Source organism: Balaenoptera ricei, chromosome 5 (genome assembly GCF_028023285.1).
Source record: "Balaenoptera ricei isolate mBalRic1 chromosome 5, mBalRic1.hap2, whole genome shotgun sequence".
In the NCBI taxonomy this organism is placed as follows: domain Eukaryota; kingdom Metazoa; phylum Chordata; class Mammalia; order Artiodactyla; family Balaenopteridae; genus Balaenoptera; species Balaenoptera ricei.
In genome coordinates, this window is record NC_082643.1 from 46,812,468 (window position 1) to 46,828,019 (window position 15,552).

General features: G+C 35.1%; 1 protein-coding gene across 2 annotated transcripts in view; it reads right to left on the reverse strand.

Moving 5' to 3' along the window:
- CFAP299 (cilia and flagella associated protein 299) overlaps positions 1-15,552 on the reverse strand; it is a 593,714-nt gene that overhangs the window by 508,983 nt on the left and 69,179 nt on the right. The window lies entirely within an intron of this gene.

Below are 15,552 nucleotides of genomic sequence, written 5' to 3' on the forward strand. Positions count from 1 at the left end.
TCAACTTTACTGGTCCTACATTTGAAATCTTTTATTGTGCCTATTTTTTTTAAAAATCTTTCTTGTTCTCCAAGTGTTGTTTTCACACAGCATTGTATCCTTGTTTCTAAGAATACTGAATAGAGTGTGAAAGTGTGTATGAGTGTGTGGTGGGAGAATTCACTAAAATCCCCATATAATTTGAATAAGTATCTGTTTCATTTGTGACTGTGTGTGCATTTGTAGGCATTTTTTAATATGTTTACCTTAGTTTTTCTTTCTTATGTTTCAAGTTCTCCTCAAATATCTGTTGAACCTTAGTCATCTTTTCACATTTAGGAATGAGGCAATAAAAACCTAAATAATGTGGCAATGTGTGCACGGATGCTGGTGGAATTTTTCAGTGATGAGCTGGTCCTTATGCTTGAGAACTCCTACCTCCCAGAACTCTGAGGTCTTTGATCTGGGCACCAACTCCCACACCAGCTGTCCACATCCATTCAGACAGTCACTTATTTCTAAAAGAAGGAACCTTCCAATATTTTGCTTAAGTGGGTTGATGGTCATTGTTGGTATTCTGTCCACCATGTGAAGTATAAGATTATTGTGACCTTCCAATATATAGATCTTAATGGTCTTGTTTTTCAACTCACTCTTCACTCCTGTTGTTCATCAGAACTGGCATTCCAGAATCTTGAGGCTCTCCAGGATTCAGTAGGGTAGATCAACTGCCTTCCAGGTCCTGGCCCCCTCTATCCTGCTTCTTCCAGTAGCTCTCCCCAAACTGCTTTCTGTCTGCCAGAAAATTGCTGAAAATTGTCAACCACTAATGGTCACCTCCTATTATCTTCAAAATGATGTATTTATATGTTTTAATCCCTTTGAGGTGTCTGAAATGGTAAAGGACACAGTACCATGTGATTAGTGTGCCATCATGAACCAAAAATCTTCTCTGACCTTTAAAGCTACTGTAAAGCTAAAATGCTAGGAAAATAGCTAGTTGGGTAAAAATGAACATCAGGCTTGTGGGATTATTTTTAAGGAATAATTTGAGGATTAAGTATATGTGAATTTTTTTAAATTATTCTTTAGAGCATGTCTAAAGCTTGTTAAAAATTTAGATTACTGGGCCAAAATACTAATTAAATTAAGATGTACAGGACAGGATACATGTACACTAAAATTTGGTAACAAATGAATTAAAGGGATGATATATGAGAACACACCTCTTAGTACGAGTACTCTTTTTTTTTTTTTTTTTAAACTGGAATTAAGGGTTGAAATTCTCAGCCATTAAGATACCAATTTCATTTTTTTTTAAATTGTGTTGGGTGTGATAATGGTATTGTGGTATGTAGGAGAATGACTTTTTTTTTTTAAATTAATTAATTAATTTATTTATTTATTTTTGGCTGTGTTGGGTCTTCGTTTCTGTGCAAGGGCTTTCTCCAGTTGTGGCGAGCTGGGGCCACTCTTCATCGTGGTGCGCAGGCCTCTCACTATCGCGGCCTCTCTTGTTGCGGAGAACAGGCTCCAGACGCACAGGCTCAGTAGTTGTGGCTCACGGGCTTAGTTGCTCCGTGGCTTGTGGGATCTTCCCAGACCAGGGCCCGAACCCGTGTCCCCTGCATTGGCAGGCAGATTCTCAACCACTGCGCCACCAGGGAAGCCCTATGAGTACTCTTAAAGGAGTGTAAATGCCTCTGCCTGAATGCTCAGAGAAAACTCTGTTGTCTATTAAAAATTGGAGTGTTTGTGATATGCAAGGTTCATTAGACAAAAGCATGATCTCTCCTAATAGTTTTTATGATTTTAAAACCTTTTCTTAAACATAAATAAATAAAAGGGATTGAGTTCTCACTGCTTACTCTATAGCCTTGTAGAATAATAGGTGAGTGCATGCTATATCAATCACATGAAGCTTGATAAGACTGCAGTTTCTATGAGACTCTACTCAGGACTTACACTGACTCCTGAGTCAGGCATTTTAATAACCTGTGCCAATTTTAGTTTCTCCTCTGCTCTCAAACCCTATGCAAACACCAGGGGCTGCTTTAATGTAAACATTCTAAGTACCAAATGCATCATCATGGCCATGTGCTTTTACTACCGTTTCTCACAGTGTCTCTGACTTCAACTAATAATGCAAACATCATTTTCAAATTAATCATCAACAGAGTAGTGTGAATTGTTTTAAGTTAAATTAACATCGCTGAAGATGACTAATGGAAAACACCAGTGTGGACAGATGTTTTCATTTGGAGAAATGTATTATATCCCTTCAAACAAATCCCATAATCTAACCCCACAACTCCTACTGCTTAACAAGTAATCAAGTAAAATACAATAACTTAATTACCTTATTTTTCAGACTTATTGTTGTTGTACCACATTGTTCTCATTCAGCTTGGTTTGACGGCCCTTTTAACGTTAGTAGTATTAACAATAATAGCTTTAGCTCCAAAAGGCATTATATTTCTGTCATCTAAAATTAATCATGAGATGTATTTTACAATAGTCTTTGCCCAAACAGCAGCATGTTAACATAACTCAGCTAGTTCCATACAGGATACCCAAGGCCTTTACAAACCTGAGAGACCAACAATTCTCAGAAGAAATTACAAAAGTAATTTTATCCACTTCTCTTTCCCAGAAATGACAGTAGCCAGAAGAAAACTAATTTGGATTCACATATCCTGTAACTTATTCTGCTGGGCATTCCTCTGTATCAAGAGGAACAAGTGGGGAATGAAATGAATAGCTGAGGGCCTGTTTGCCCCAACAGGATGATATAACCGACTAAAATATACCCACAGAGCCATGCAAGGACTAAATTGCTCCTTTAAAGTAAGGAAAGAATTCAGGTTACGACATACAGCTTACTGTATGCACCAATCATGACGTGGCAGCACTCCCAGGCAGAGGGCAGGCTTGCCTGCCTCAAGCCCCCAGCAAACATTTATCAGCAGGGTCATGTCTCTTCAGCGTGAAGATCTCCTAAGGCCTTCTGGAAGTTACTTTTATATTTCTTCCAGTGGGTTTATATTTTTACCGTCACCAACTGTTCTTATACCCATGAGGCACAAGTTAACAGGTAACATCCCTAGCATTTTTCTGAGCGTTTACTGCAGGACCTAAGTGTTTACTGGCGCACCATCAGTTTTCTAGGAACAATTTTTCAGTTAACAGGCTCAGGATTTAGATATGATGGGATCTAGTCTTTCACTGAGTAATTATCAGATCAATATAGACAGTCTTAAATGAGGTTCCATCTTCTCAGTAGCATAGTTTGTTAGAGTAATGGGTGAAGGTGAGGGGGAGACTAAATTAATCTAAGCCATCTATCACTGACATTTCTAGCCTTTGTATAATGTTTTGTATAACTGTTGTCAAAGAGGAAAGGAAATGAACGGATTATATTGTCAAAAGATTGAAAACAAACACTAAATCAAGCATTAAAAAAAAAGTTTAAATGAAAGCAGTTATTTCTGTAGATAATTAACTATATTAATGTATACCTGACAGAACTAAGTTTCCTTTATCATTACTGAATATCATGAAAATCATTCCTACACTGAAAGATATTAACTCAAATTTTTAAAAATGAGCTCTTACAGAGTCTCAATTGCATTGCTGGACCCCTATTATGGGCTGAATTGTACCCCCCTAAAATTCATATGTGAAAATCCCAAGCCCCAGTACCCCAGAGCATGATTATACTTGGAGATACACTGTTTAGGCAGACCCTATTCCAATCTGACTGGTGTCCTTATAACAAGAGGAAATTTAGATACACGAAGAGACACCAAGGATGCTTGTGCACTACAAGAAAGCAGCCACCAGTAAGCCAAGGACAGAAGCTTCAGAAGAAGCCAACCCTGCCAACATTTTGATCTTGGACTTCCATCCTCTAGAACTGTGAGAAAATGAATTTCTATTGTTTAAGCCAGCCACCGAGTCTGTGATACTTTGTAACAGCACCCCGAGCAAACTAATACAACCCCCATTCACTCAACAAATACTACCTGAGCACCATCATGGGCTGGGAGGGCGCTAGCTGCTGGGCTGGGTACAGCACTGGGAGACTGGGCCCATCCCAGCTGCTCAGTGCATTACAGAAACACTTCACGTAATTGAGAAGCACAATTACTAAAACACTGTATAAAAATTGACAAAGATCGTCGTGTCTCCATTGTCATTTGTTTCTATGTATTTTTTGATTTCCCCTTTGATTTCTTCAGTGATCACTTCGTTATTAAGTAGTGTATTGTGTAGCCTCCAGGTGTTTGTATTTTTTACAGATCTTTTCCTGTAATTGATATCTAGTCTCATAGCGTTGTGGTTGGAAAAGATACTTGATACGATTTCAATTTTCTTAAATTTACCAAGGCTTGATTTGTGACCCAAGATATGATCTATCCTGGAGAATGTTCCATGAGCACTTGAGAAAAATGTGTATTCTGTTGTTTTTGGGTGGAATGTCCTATAAATATCAATTAAGTCCATCTTGTTTAATGGATCATTTAAAGCTTGTGTTTCCTTATTTATTTTCATTTTGGATGATCTGTCCATTGGTGAAAGTGGGGTGTTAAAGTCCCCTACTCTGATTGTGTTACTGTCGATTTCCCCTTTTATGGCTGTTAGTATTTGCCTTATGTATTGAGGTGCTCCTATGTTGGATGCATAAATATTTACAATTGTTGTACCTTCTTCTTGGATCGATCCCGTGATCATTATGTAGTGTCCTTCTTTGTCTCTTGTAATAGTCTTTATTTTAAAGTCTATTTTGTCTGATATGAGAATTGCTACTCCAGCTTTCTTTTGATTTCCATTTGCATGGAATATCTTTTTCCGTCGCCTCACTTTCAGTCTGTATGTGTCCCTAGGTCTGAAGTGGGTCTCTTGTAGACAGCATATATACGGGTCTTGTTTTTGTATCCATTCAGCCAGTCTATGTCTTTTGGTGGGAGCATTTAATCCATTTACATTTAAGGTAATTATCGATATGTATGTTCCTATTCCCATTTTCTTAAATGTTTTGGGTTTGTTATTGTAGGTGTTTTCCTTCTCTTGTGGTTCACTGCAGCTCTATTTACAATAGCCAGGACATGGAAGCAACCTAAGTGTCCATGATCGGATGAATGGATAAAGAAGATGTGGCACATATATACAATGGAATATTACTCAGCCATAAAAAGAAACGAAATTGAGTTATTTGTAGTGAGGTGGATGGAGTTAGAGTGTGTCATACAGAGTGAAGTAAGTCAGAAAGAGAAAAACAAATACAGTATGCTAACACATATATATGGAATCTAAGAAAAAAAAAGGTCATGAAGAACCTAGTGGCAAGATGGGAATGAAGACACAGACCTACTAGAGAATGGACTTGAGGATATGGAGAGGGGAAGGGTAAGCTGTGACAAAGTGAGAGAGTGGCATGGACATATATACACTACCAAACGTAAAATAGATAGCTAGTGGGAAGCAACCGCATAGCACAAGAAGATCAGCTCTGTGCTTTGTGACCACCTAGAGGGGTGGGATAGGGAGGGTGGGAGGCAGGGAGATGCAAAAGGGAAGAGATATGGGAACATATGTATATGTATAACTGATTCACTTTGTTATAAAGCAGAAACTAACACACCATTGTAAAGCAATTAGACTGCAATAAAGATGTTAAAAAAAAAAAATCGACAAAGAGTTTTCAACTTCCCAAGAACAGTTATCTTCCCTAATCTACTTTAGCTTTACCTCATTTGTTTTTTTATTCTGATGAAAATTATCCAACTCATTTAGTCCAATCTTTTAAACCACTACCTTCTTCACTGCCTGTTTTCAAAGATGCTGCTTATTTCAGCCCTGATAATTTCACCAGTTATTGACTCACTTTTCTCCCTTGCTGCATTATAAAGAAGTGACTCATAGCCTTTTTTTCATGACACACATAGAAATAAAATTTTCACAAAACTGACTCTGGGAGCATCTGTATAAGACTTAGAGGAAAAAAATATTACATTTCCTTTGCATTTTATGATTATAATATAAATAAAATACAAAGTATTAGGGAAGATTTTAAATATCGACTATAAATGCACTTTCCAAAAAATGTTTTCTAACTTTTAATAAGAAACATGAAATTACTTCTGTGGACATAATGCTTTAGTATACAGTTTTACGTTCGAAATAGCTATACACAAATCCTTATCAAGACTTTTTAATGATGATCTCTTTAAATTTTTCATAGTGATATTAATGACAAATTTTGTTCACACAAATAGGTGGTATCAAATGAATATACGTTGCTTGTATTTAATTGCTTTCTTACAAAATTACCAGAATTCATATAATTCTGTTTAAATTATATCATGGGAGCAATCAGTCCTTTAAAATGTCTTCCCTCTTTTCTGTGTGTGACAAATTTAACAGTGAACAGTCTGGTGGTAATGCTGACTTTAAACCTTCAAGTATTTAAAAATATTAAAGATTTTCCTCAATCCTACACAGATGTTGCTTTGCTCATCTTAAATGTTTAGGATTCAGATTTTTCCATTAACTCTATCAGTACCTGTTAAAGTACTTTAATTAAGCTCCTTGGAAGCTGAAAAAATACAAAGTGCACTATTTTGAATGCCAGCAACAATGCTTTTTAAAAATATGCAAAGTAAGAAACCAGCCCCTCCTCTTCCTTATACTCCTTCATCTCTCTCTCTCTCTCTCTTTCTCACACACACACACACACACACACACACACACACACACACAATTCATCAATAATTTTATAAATTCTTGCCTAACTCTCCTTGAAGAACCAATGCACTTCAGTATGAAATTGTGTTCTGATCATATTTCTTTGAATAAAGATGAAAAAGATATTTTAACAGCTTGGATTTAATTACCATTATATGTATATTACCCTCATTTTTTATTACCAATCACCATTTTAATAACATCTTTTAATATGGACTGTAAATCTATGGACAAACACTGACATATGTAAATATATCTAATGTTAATTAAATAATGTATTTTTGAATTCTAGGGTTTAAAAAGAACTTTTGATGTAAATCTCATATGCTTTCCTACAACCTAACATAACCTTCAATGCCCAAAGATATTTTGGTGAGTGCTTCCTTAGTATGTTCTTGGTTTCAAGTATCCCTTTACCACTTTGAACATTTTATTCTCAGATGTTTGATATAGAGCTTCTTTGGAACAAATAATATTCTTCCAAGCATTTGTCTTCAGGGATTCCAAGCTGTATGATATTAGTAAGTATATTACTTCTGTGGAATCATCCATGTGTAATGAAAACTTTATGATGTACTATTCTTCTGGATTCATGTTGTCTCTCTTATATTTGATATGAATGTCAACGTATTTACTAATAGCATTGTTTGAAAAGGCAACTTTTTTATTCTCTTCCCCTCTTTGGTATCAAATACAGTACTGATAAGTTTTTATATAGGCTGGTAAAATTAAAGGTTTGCAGTTATGTGAGGTGTCTTTTTTTCTAGCACTAGGACTTAATTCTAAAACTAGCTTCTTGGGTTTGATTTGCTATTATAAGCAATCTCAAAATAATGATTTTTTAAAATTTTGTGCCAGCATAATGTACTTTGCTCCACTGCTTTATTGCATATCTTTTCCAGGCAAGTAAGACATGTGGGAAGAGGAAGAGAGAAATTATTGGGGGACCAAAAAGCTATTTGAATTAGTAACAAGGTAGTCTACCTTATGAATCAGTAACTTTCTAGCTTTGAGAAAGAAGTTGTACATTTTGGTGAAAAATTAATATCTATAAGTATTGAACTGAATTAAAAATAAAGTACTGAAGGGGACTGTGGGACTTTCTAGCTTCAGAAGATAAGTTTGTCAGTGTTTTTTAGATGTTGGCATTCTTAGAAATTAAACAAAACAAAATGGATTGAAAACTTGATAGTTAAGCACATGGTTAGCAAAGTAGAAAATATTATAAATTATTTAATTTCATTGTAATCCCGGAAAGTTCAAAAAATATAATTATCAATTATGATCATTATTTTAAATGTTTTTAAAAAATAGATTTATGAATCCAGTAAGACACACAATCATGTTTAATAAAATTATTAAATTATTTTCATTTATTTGCTTTTAGAAGTAAACCTTTTCTACCTCTACATGAAAAAATTATGAAATTGCATCAAGAATCAGGCTTGGCTAATTGTTAATATCAGTAGCCAATAAGGAAATAAGGAAAACAAGAATGAAGCTAGAGATAATTAAAAAAGTAACTCTGTTTTTATTATAAAAATAATCAAATTAAGCATGAAACAATTTCATTGTGAAAATTCAGAGCAAAATAAATCTTAAGAAAAACTGAATATTTTACTTGTACCCACAAAACAAAGAACTTTATTGATAAACATCATGACTTAAATAATAATCAGACTATGGTAGGAAAGTGAGTTGGATAGTCTCCATGCCATCATGCAAACTTTGACTAAAAATCAAAACAAAATAGAAAAATGCAGGTGGTATATCTTCGCCCCATTGGGATATAAGACCATCTGCAAAATGACTCTATACTTTGCAGACTGTACCAGAGGAATATGTGGATCTTCTTGTCTTGACCTAAATCTCCAGTAAGTACATTAAGCTGCTTTGCCTGATGTTTTTAATTTAGCTCTATCCAGGGGGAGACAGAAGATTAGATGATCACTTGGGGTATGTTTCTGTCACAGGATCAGTAACTGCCTCATCATTGTTATATATGCAAAGCCCAGAACACCAAAACTCTCACTTAGAAATATGTTTGATAACTTTCTATACTTTCTATACTGGATATGTCATAAGTTCATTAGAATAATAAACAAAATAACTGAAACTTGAATTCTAAGAATTACCTGAGGCTGACAATAAAGCATATTAACTGTTAAAATTAGGTCCAGAGATGTGTATTTCTCTATTATGTTCAATGTTACTAACACCTAAACACAATTGAAAAAAAAAGGCCTAAGTATAAACCCAATAACCAAAAAGACACATTATTGTACCTTAAAGATCTATTAAGGAGTATAAAAGAATATTTAAATAAATTAATAAACAAATCACATTCTTGTATGGGATGACTCAGTTGCCATACTCATTTATCTATTTATCTATCTGTCATCTATTAAGTGCAATATAAATTAAAATACCAAGAAAATGTTGAAATCAGACATAGGGATTATACATTTCAATTGGAAAAATAAGGAGGAAAGTCTAGAAATTTCTAAAAAAAGTCATGTAATTAAAATAGCTTCTTAATGAATTTTAAAAATTGATAGATGAATGCAACAGAAGTTAAAAAAAAAAAAAAGCTTAATTCAGATAAGAATTTATTTTAATTCTTTAAATGACAAAGGTAACATTTCAAATCAATGGAGAAAGAAAAAGATTACTCAATAAATTATCTTAGAAAAACTAGACAACCTTTTGGAAAATTCTCTACCTTAACTCTTACAAATGGATGAAGCATGTCTCTCTCTCTCACACACACACACACACTCACACACATAAAAACATAAATTTGTAGAAGAAAAAAAAAATTAAGTTTATATTGTCAGAGTTAGGATGACCTTTGGAAGCTGAACAATAAACGGATAAGTAGTAGGACACTTCCTGCTATTCCTCAGACACACGAGCCCCACTATGGGCTCAAGGCCTTGCATTTCCTGTTGGCTTTTCCTAGATCTCTTCCATCCACCCTCAAATAGGGCTCAAACAGCCTCAAGGTTTGCTCACTTATTTCAGATTTTTATTCAAATGTTACTTTCTCAGAAAAGCCTTTGTTCTCAAATGGCAACCCACTGGAATCTTCCTATTCCTCTATTCCTTTACCTTGCATTAATTTTCTCCTTAGTACTTGCCATCACCTAAAATATTATATATAATTTAATTTATCTCACTTATTATCTGACTTCCCCTACTAGACTACAAGTTTCATGAAAGCAAAGGTGCTTTTTTTGTATTATTCCCTTCTCAGTGCCTACAAGACTACCTGGAGCATATGAAGTGCTCAAAACATATTTGATAAATGAAGAAAGAATGAATAAAAAGTCAAAGGAGTAAGAAGAAAGCCTAGAGAAAAAGGTGTAATTAAACCAGAATGGGTAAAATGACAATAGAGCCGCAAGCTGTAAGAGATCAAGTTAGATAAGCAGACAAAAGTACACGTTAGAACAAAAATTAGAATGTCACTAATGACTTTGGCAAAAGCAGTTTGGGAGACAGTTCTCCATGGATCTCTCATTTCTACACCTGTTGCTAGTAGGGATACTGACTGTCCTTTATTCCAGAAGATCATTTCAAGTATGTTTGTATCGTGAACAGCCTTGGAAGATGTGGTATTTACTCTGCAGTAAGAGACACATTTGTTTACAACTTTGGAAGATAAAGATATTGTCTCCCCTCTGTAGCAAAAGGCAGGATGCTTACCACCCATTATTAAAAATTCTGGGCTCTGTATGCTCTGGATTCTTCTGCTGTAATGCAACCCATAGAGTGTGCAGGTAACAGCTCACCCTCTTTGTGTTTCCTTATGGGAACTGGAGCCCAGAAAACAGGTGCAAAAAAATGCTGATTTTCTGGTTGCTGCTAATGCTGTGAATAATAAATTGTTCATCATCTCTGACCCAAGAGTCTTGTCTCCCGTCAGCATCTATAAAACTATAGCAGGCTAACTTATTAGTATGCAAGTAGGGTAAAATCCCAGGCCTTTTTACAGTTCTAGATAGAGAGATGGCAAAATAACAGGATTTTTGTATAGCTACACTAGCATTAGCACTGATATAGTAATTTACTTCCACTCAATACAGTATTAAATTACACCTTCAAAACTCAAAACCATCATTCAACTTCTCTTTCACCTACATGATATTCATAAATGCATAATAGTTCGCCATTATGTAGGACAGTTCACTACAGTCATTTATCTGGCTCTCATAACTCTTAGCTACAAACAGTATACACACTCATATGATCTTAGGAGAAGTATGAGAATATGAAGCAGAATTTACCATTCTACCTGAAGTATGAAACAGAACTGTTCCATGAGCAAGAAATAAATGATTATTTTTGTATGCCACTGAAATTTTTATATTGTTTGTTATGCAGCAATAGCTGACTGATACAAGACCCAAATATCAACCCTCTTAATGTAATAAAAGTTTACTTCTCCCTTGTGAAATATTCTTAAGGGGAGCAATACAGAACTAGTATGGGAGCTCTGCTACACAAAGTTACCCAAGGACAAAATCTCCTTCTATCTTATTGGTCTACCTTTCCCTCAAAATCATCCTTAGTTCTTGTTCCAAGATAGCTCACTACCTCATTTGTGTTCAAAAAAATGGGATAGAGGAAGGGTGACAGGAATGCAACACACTTGCCTTTTAAAAACATCCCAGATTCTGCACCCACAAAGTCTCCTTATATCCATTAGTCATGTGGCCACTCCTAACTACAAGGAAGGTAAAAAGCTTTATTTTTGGCAGTTCTGCACATAGCCAAAAATCAGGGGCTTTACAGGCATACATTGTTTTGTTGTGCTTCTCTTTATTACACTTCACAGTTATTGTGTTTTCTACAAATTGAAGGTTTGTGGCAACCCTGCATGAAGCAAGTCTATTGGTGCCACTTTTCCAACAGTGTTTGCTCACTTCATGTCTCTGTGTCACAGTTTGGTTAACTCTCACAATATTTCAAATTTTTTCATTATTATTATATTTGTTGTGATGATCTGAAATCAGTGATCTTTAATGTAACTACTATGACTCAACTGAAGGCTCAGATGATGGTTAGCATTTTTTAGCAATAAAGTATTTTTAATTAAGGCATGAATGTTGTTTTCTTAGACATAATGCTATTCCACATTTAATACACTATGGTATGGTATAAACATAACTCTTATATACACTGGGAAACAAAAATAAATTGTGTATCTCACTTAACTGTGATACTCACTTTATTGTGGTGGTTTAAAATTGAACATGCAACATCTCAGAGGTATGTCTGTATCTCTGTTGAAGGAGAGAATGGACATTTAAATACAACTAGCATTATTTGCCACAGTGTATTCATGTGGCAACCCAAATATCCATCACAATCTCTCTCCTTCACATAGAATACATTGATTACCTCCACAAGGGAGAAAATTCCAAAGTCCCACTGGTTACTGTACCCAGCTAAAAGTCTCTCCTCTCTGGATGATGTATAGCTCTTTCCCTTCATTAATCATGGATGTGGAGCCTCATGATTTGGCAACCTACAAACTAAAACAAGTTTATCTGTCCCCATACACTCAATACTCACGGCTTGTGAAGAAGTAGATACTGCAAACTAAACTGCCCCTATTGAGCAAAGAGGGATTGGGAAATTTATAGCAGTCACTGGGCCATGGCAATAATCAAATCCTACTAAGTAGGCATTACAAATATTCCATGAACCAACAATGGATTAGTCTCATCTGGAAGGCCCTGATTCTGCTTTCCTGGAAGAAATGTGCGCTTTCTTCCAAAGCCTTTGGTTCTACCCCCTGGTGGGTGCTGTCCTATCTTTTGTCCTCCCTTGCCATGAATCAAGCAGGTGGTACAAAGATTGCTCTTCTTGGAGACTGTGATATTTTTGTAGCCTTCTCCTTGCTGGTCCAGATTTGGCGGCCCAGGAATTTTCTAAAGGGTTGAACAATTACAGGCTTTTGCAGGCTATGTTGTTGTTCTGTAGCCATACAATTCCCTCAAAACCTTAGCTAGCTTCCAGGCAATTTGTTTTGGATTAGTTCCATATGTAAGTAACTATAGCCAAAGATTTAATCTAGATGTAGTCTTTAAGCCTGAAGATGCTTGTCTTTTCCTTATTACCCTGTGTGCTTTCCTTACCCCCTCTCTGGATGGAAGCTACATCCAGGCTATCTAAACCATTTTGTTTGGGTGGAAAAGCAATACTCTTAATTTGATTTTGCTTCTCGTCTGGCTCCCAAATCTGGCAAGACATTGAATTTATCTCCTACTAAGGCAGTGGCTTTGAAGCTACCAGTTATAATTGCTTTGGTTTGGAATACAGGAGTTGACTTTTTCAACCCTCAAAGGCCTCAAATTATAGGACTCTCAGTGAAATTATTTTGCTAACCTGGCACAAAGAGCCTTTCTTAACAGAACTATATGCCCTTCCACCTTTGCTTGCAGACTGGTTAACTCTAGCCTGAGTTCATCTCTGTCATAGGATTTTGCTGGAAGAGCAAGAAGCTGCCAACACACATGAAGATCCTGCAGCTTTCCAGTGATTTCCCCTAATGTTATATATGGCCTCCGTCACCATTTAATCTGCCTTCTAAAATACTGTAATCAACAGTTATATCAATGCTTTGCCTCAGCATATCAGGGATCAACCAGCTTTTCAACTTCCAATATCTGTGTCTGTGCTTCCTGCCTCCCAAGTGCTAAACATATTATGCCACAGATCTAGGTAATGCCACTTCATGCACCCCATTTCTGGTACCAAATTCTGTCTTAGGAAATGCATAACAGAGATTCAAATACAGTCCATAAAGAAAACAGAGGTTTATTCCTTTCACATTACAGTATGGAAATGAGAGTCTAGGGATTTTATGGGGGACCCAGGCTTTTTCTATCACGTAGCTCTGTCATCCCTCAGATACTGCTCTTATCCACATGGTACAACATGATCTATCACCACAAACACTTTTCAAAGCAGCAGGATGGGGAAAAGGTGGCAGAGGGCCAGCTCTTTGTCCTTTAAGGAAAATCTGGAAACCGCACACATCACCTCCAAGGGAGCTTAGAAAATGTAGTGCTTACTCTGTAGCCACATGTCCTGCTACAAAACAAGAGTCCTTTCATTATAGGAGAAGAGGATCATTGATATCAGGGAGCAAAAAATGTCCTTGTAACAGCCTTAAAATAAGTGACATTATTGGGATCTAACATGGTGTTTTGTGAACCAATATTTATAACAATAAGAACTAAGGTGAATAGAACATTATTTTAAGAATAACTGCTCACCTAATGATATTTATAGAATATTTTCCAAGGTATAACATCCAAAATATAAATTTTGATATAAATAAATGTAAATTTACAGTTTACCTTTTGCATTAAATATCTGATACATAATAGGTATTTGATAAATAATTGTTGAATGAAAGAATCAATGAACTGACTAAGTAACAAATATTTACTGAATCCCTGCAATGAGGCCATGACTGTGTAGACACCAAAGACATATTAAAAAAGGTATGACATATGGAAGGGGTTGGCAGCATTTTACTTGATGATACTGGCAACGTGAAGAGCTATACACATCTAATAAACATATAAAATAATAATAATATATAAATAATAAATATAATAAAGAAATTGTCTACACAATTCCCAATGATTATACAGAAAAATAAAACTTCCTAAATTAAATTTTTCTTAAAATAATTTTATAATTTCAAATAAGATAAAAAATTGGGTATCCTTTTTTTAACTCACTCTGAGTAAGAAGGTTACTCTAAGAGCAAATGAATTAATTGGTATTTATTTATGTAATTTTTATATTATACTGAATCTTACACTTAAGATTTTAGTAAAAAGTAACAACATATTTAGCATGAAATTGTGACATGTAATTATTTGCTTAAAATTGGAATGGTTTTCAAGTAATTTAAATCAATGACACATACATGAACTATTTCTTTATAACCATCAAAGCTATTTGTGCTTACATACAAAGAGTAAAATAATTCATTTGTAGTTCTGACAAACAGAGAAAAGAAGAACTTGAACCAACTTTCAATGAGGTAAACTGTTCCTCTCATTTTTTCACAAATCTTTCTCTTTTCTATTCCTCCATTCCTAGAAGCAGCATTTAGTTATCACCATGGATTATTTTTAGGAATGCATTGCTACAGACTATTGGGATATATTATTTAGAAGGCTGTGCACACAATAAGGGAAATGACCTGTTTACAAACATATATAAAGTGTTTGTTTTATAATCACTCAGGTACATGACACACCCAGATGTTTCTACAGAATAACACCTCAGGAGAAATCACATATCTTTAGCCTTTTATAACTTTTTTTCTCTGTAGTTTTGCATATTTGGGAATGAAGAGATGAACAGAAAAAATTAAGGACAATAGGTGCAGGAAAACAACTGCTCAGTACCTGCCTTGTCACACAAAGAAAAGATTTTTTTTTAAGTCTCCTTGATGAGAATAAATTTTTGTTCTTTGAGAGTGGACAAAGTCATTTATTGCTCTATCAAGCATATAAGGTGAGTAAAAAAGCTGAGAAGTATTTTTCATTACAACACATTTATTAAAAAACATAAACATTGGTGAAAATATTCTGGGAAAGATGGCAAGCTAGGCACACTTATTCCTCTTCATCCAGCTCCAGATTCCCATTAACATGAATGAAAGTATATAAAAAATAGGGTGTACACTGTATAAGAACTGGAAACTTTGTGCCAAAAAATGACAGACTTTTTTTAGAAATAGCATAGATAAAACAAATGAAAGAAAAAACTATGTGCTTACTACCAATATTT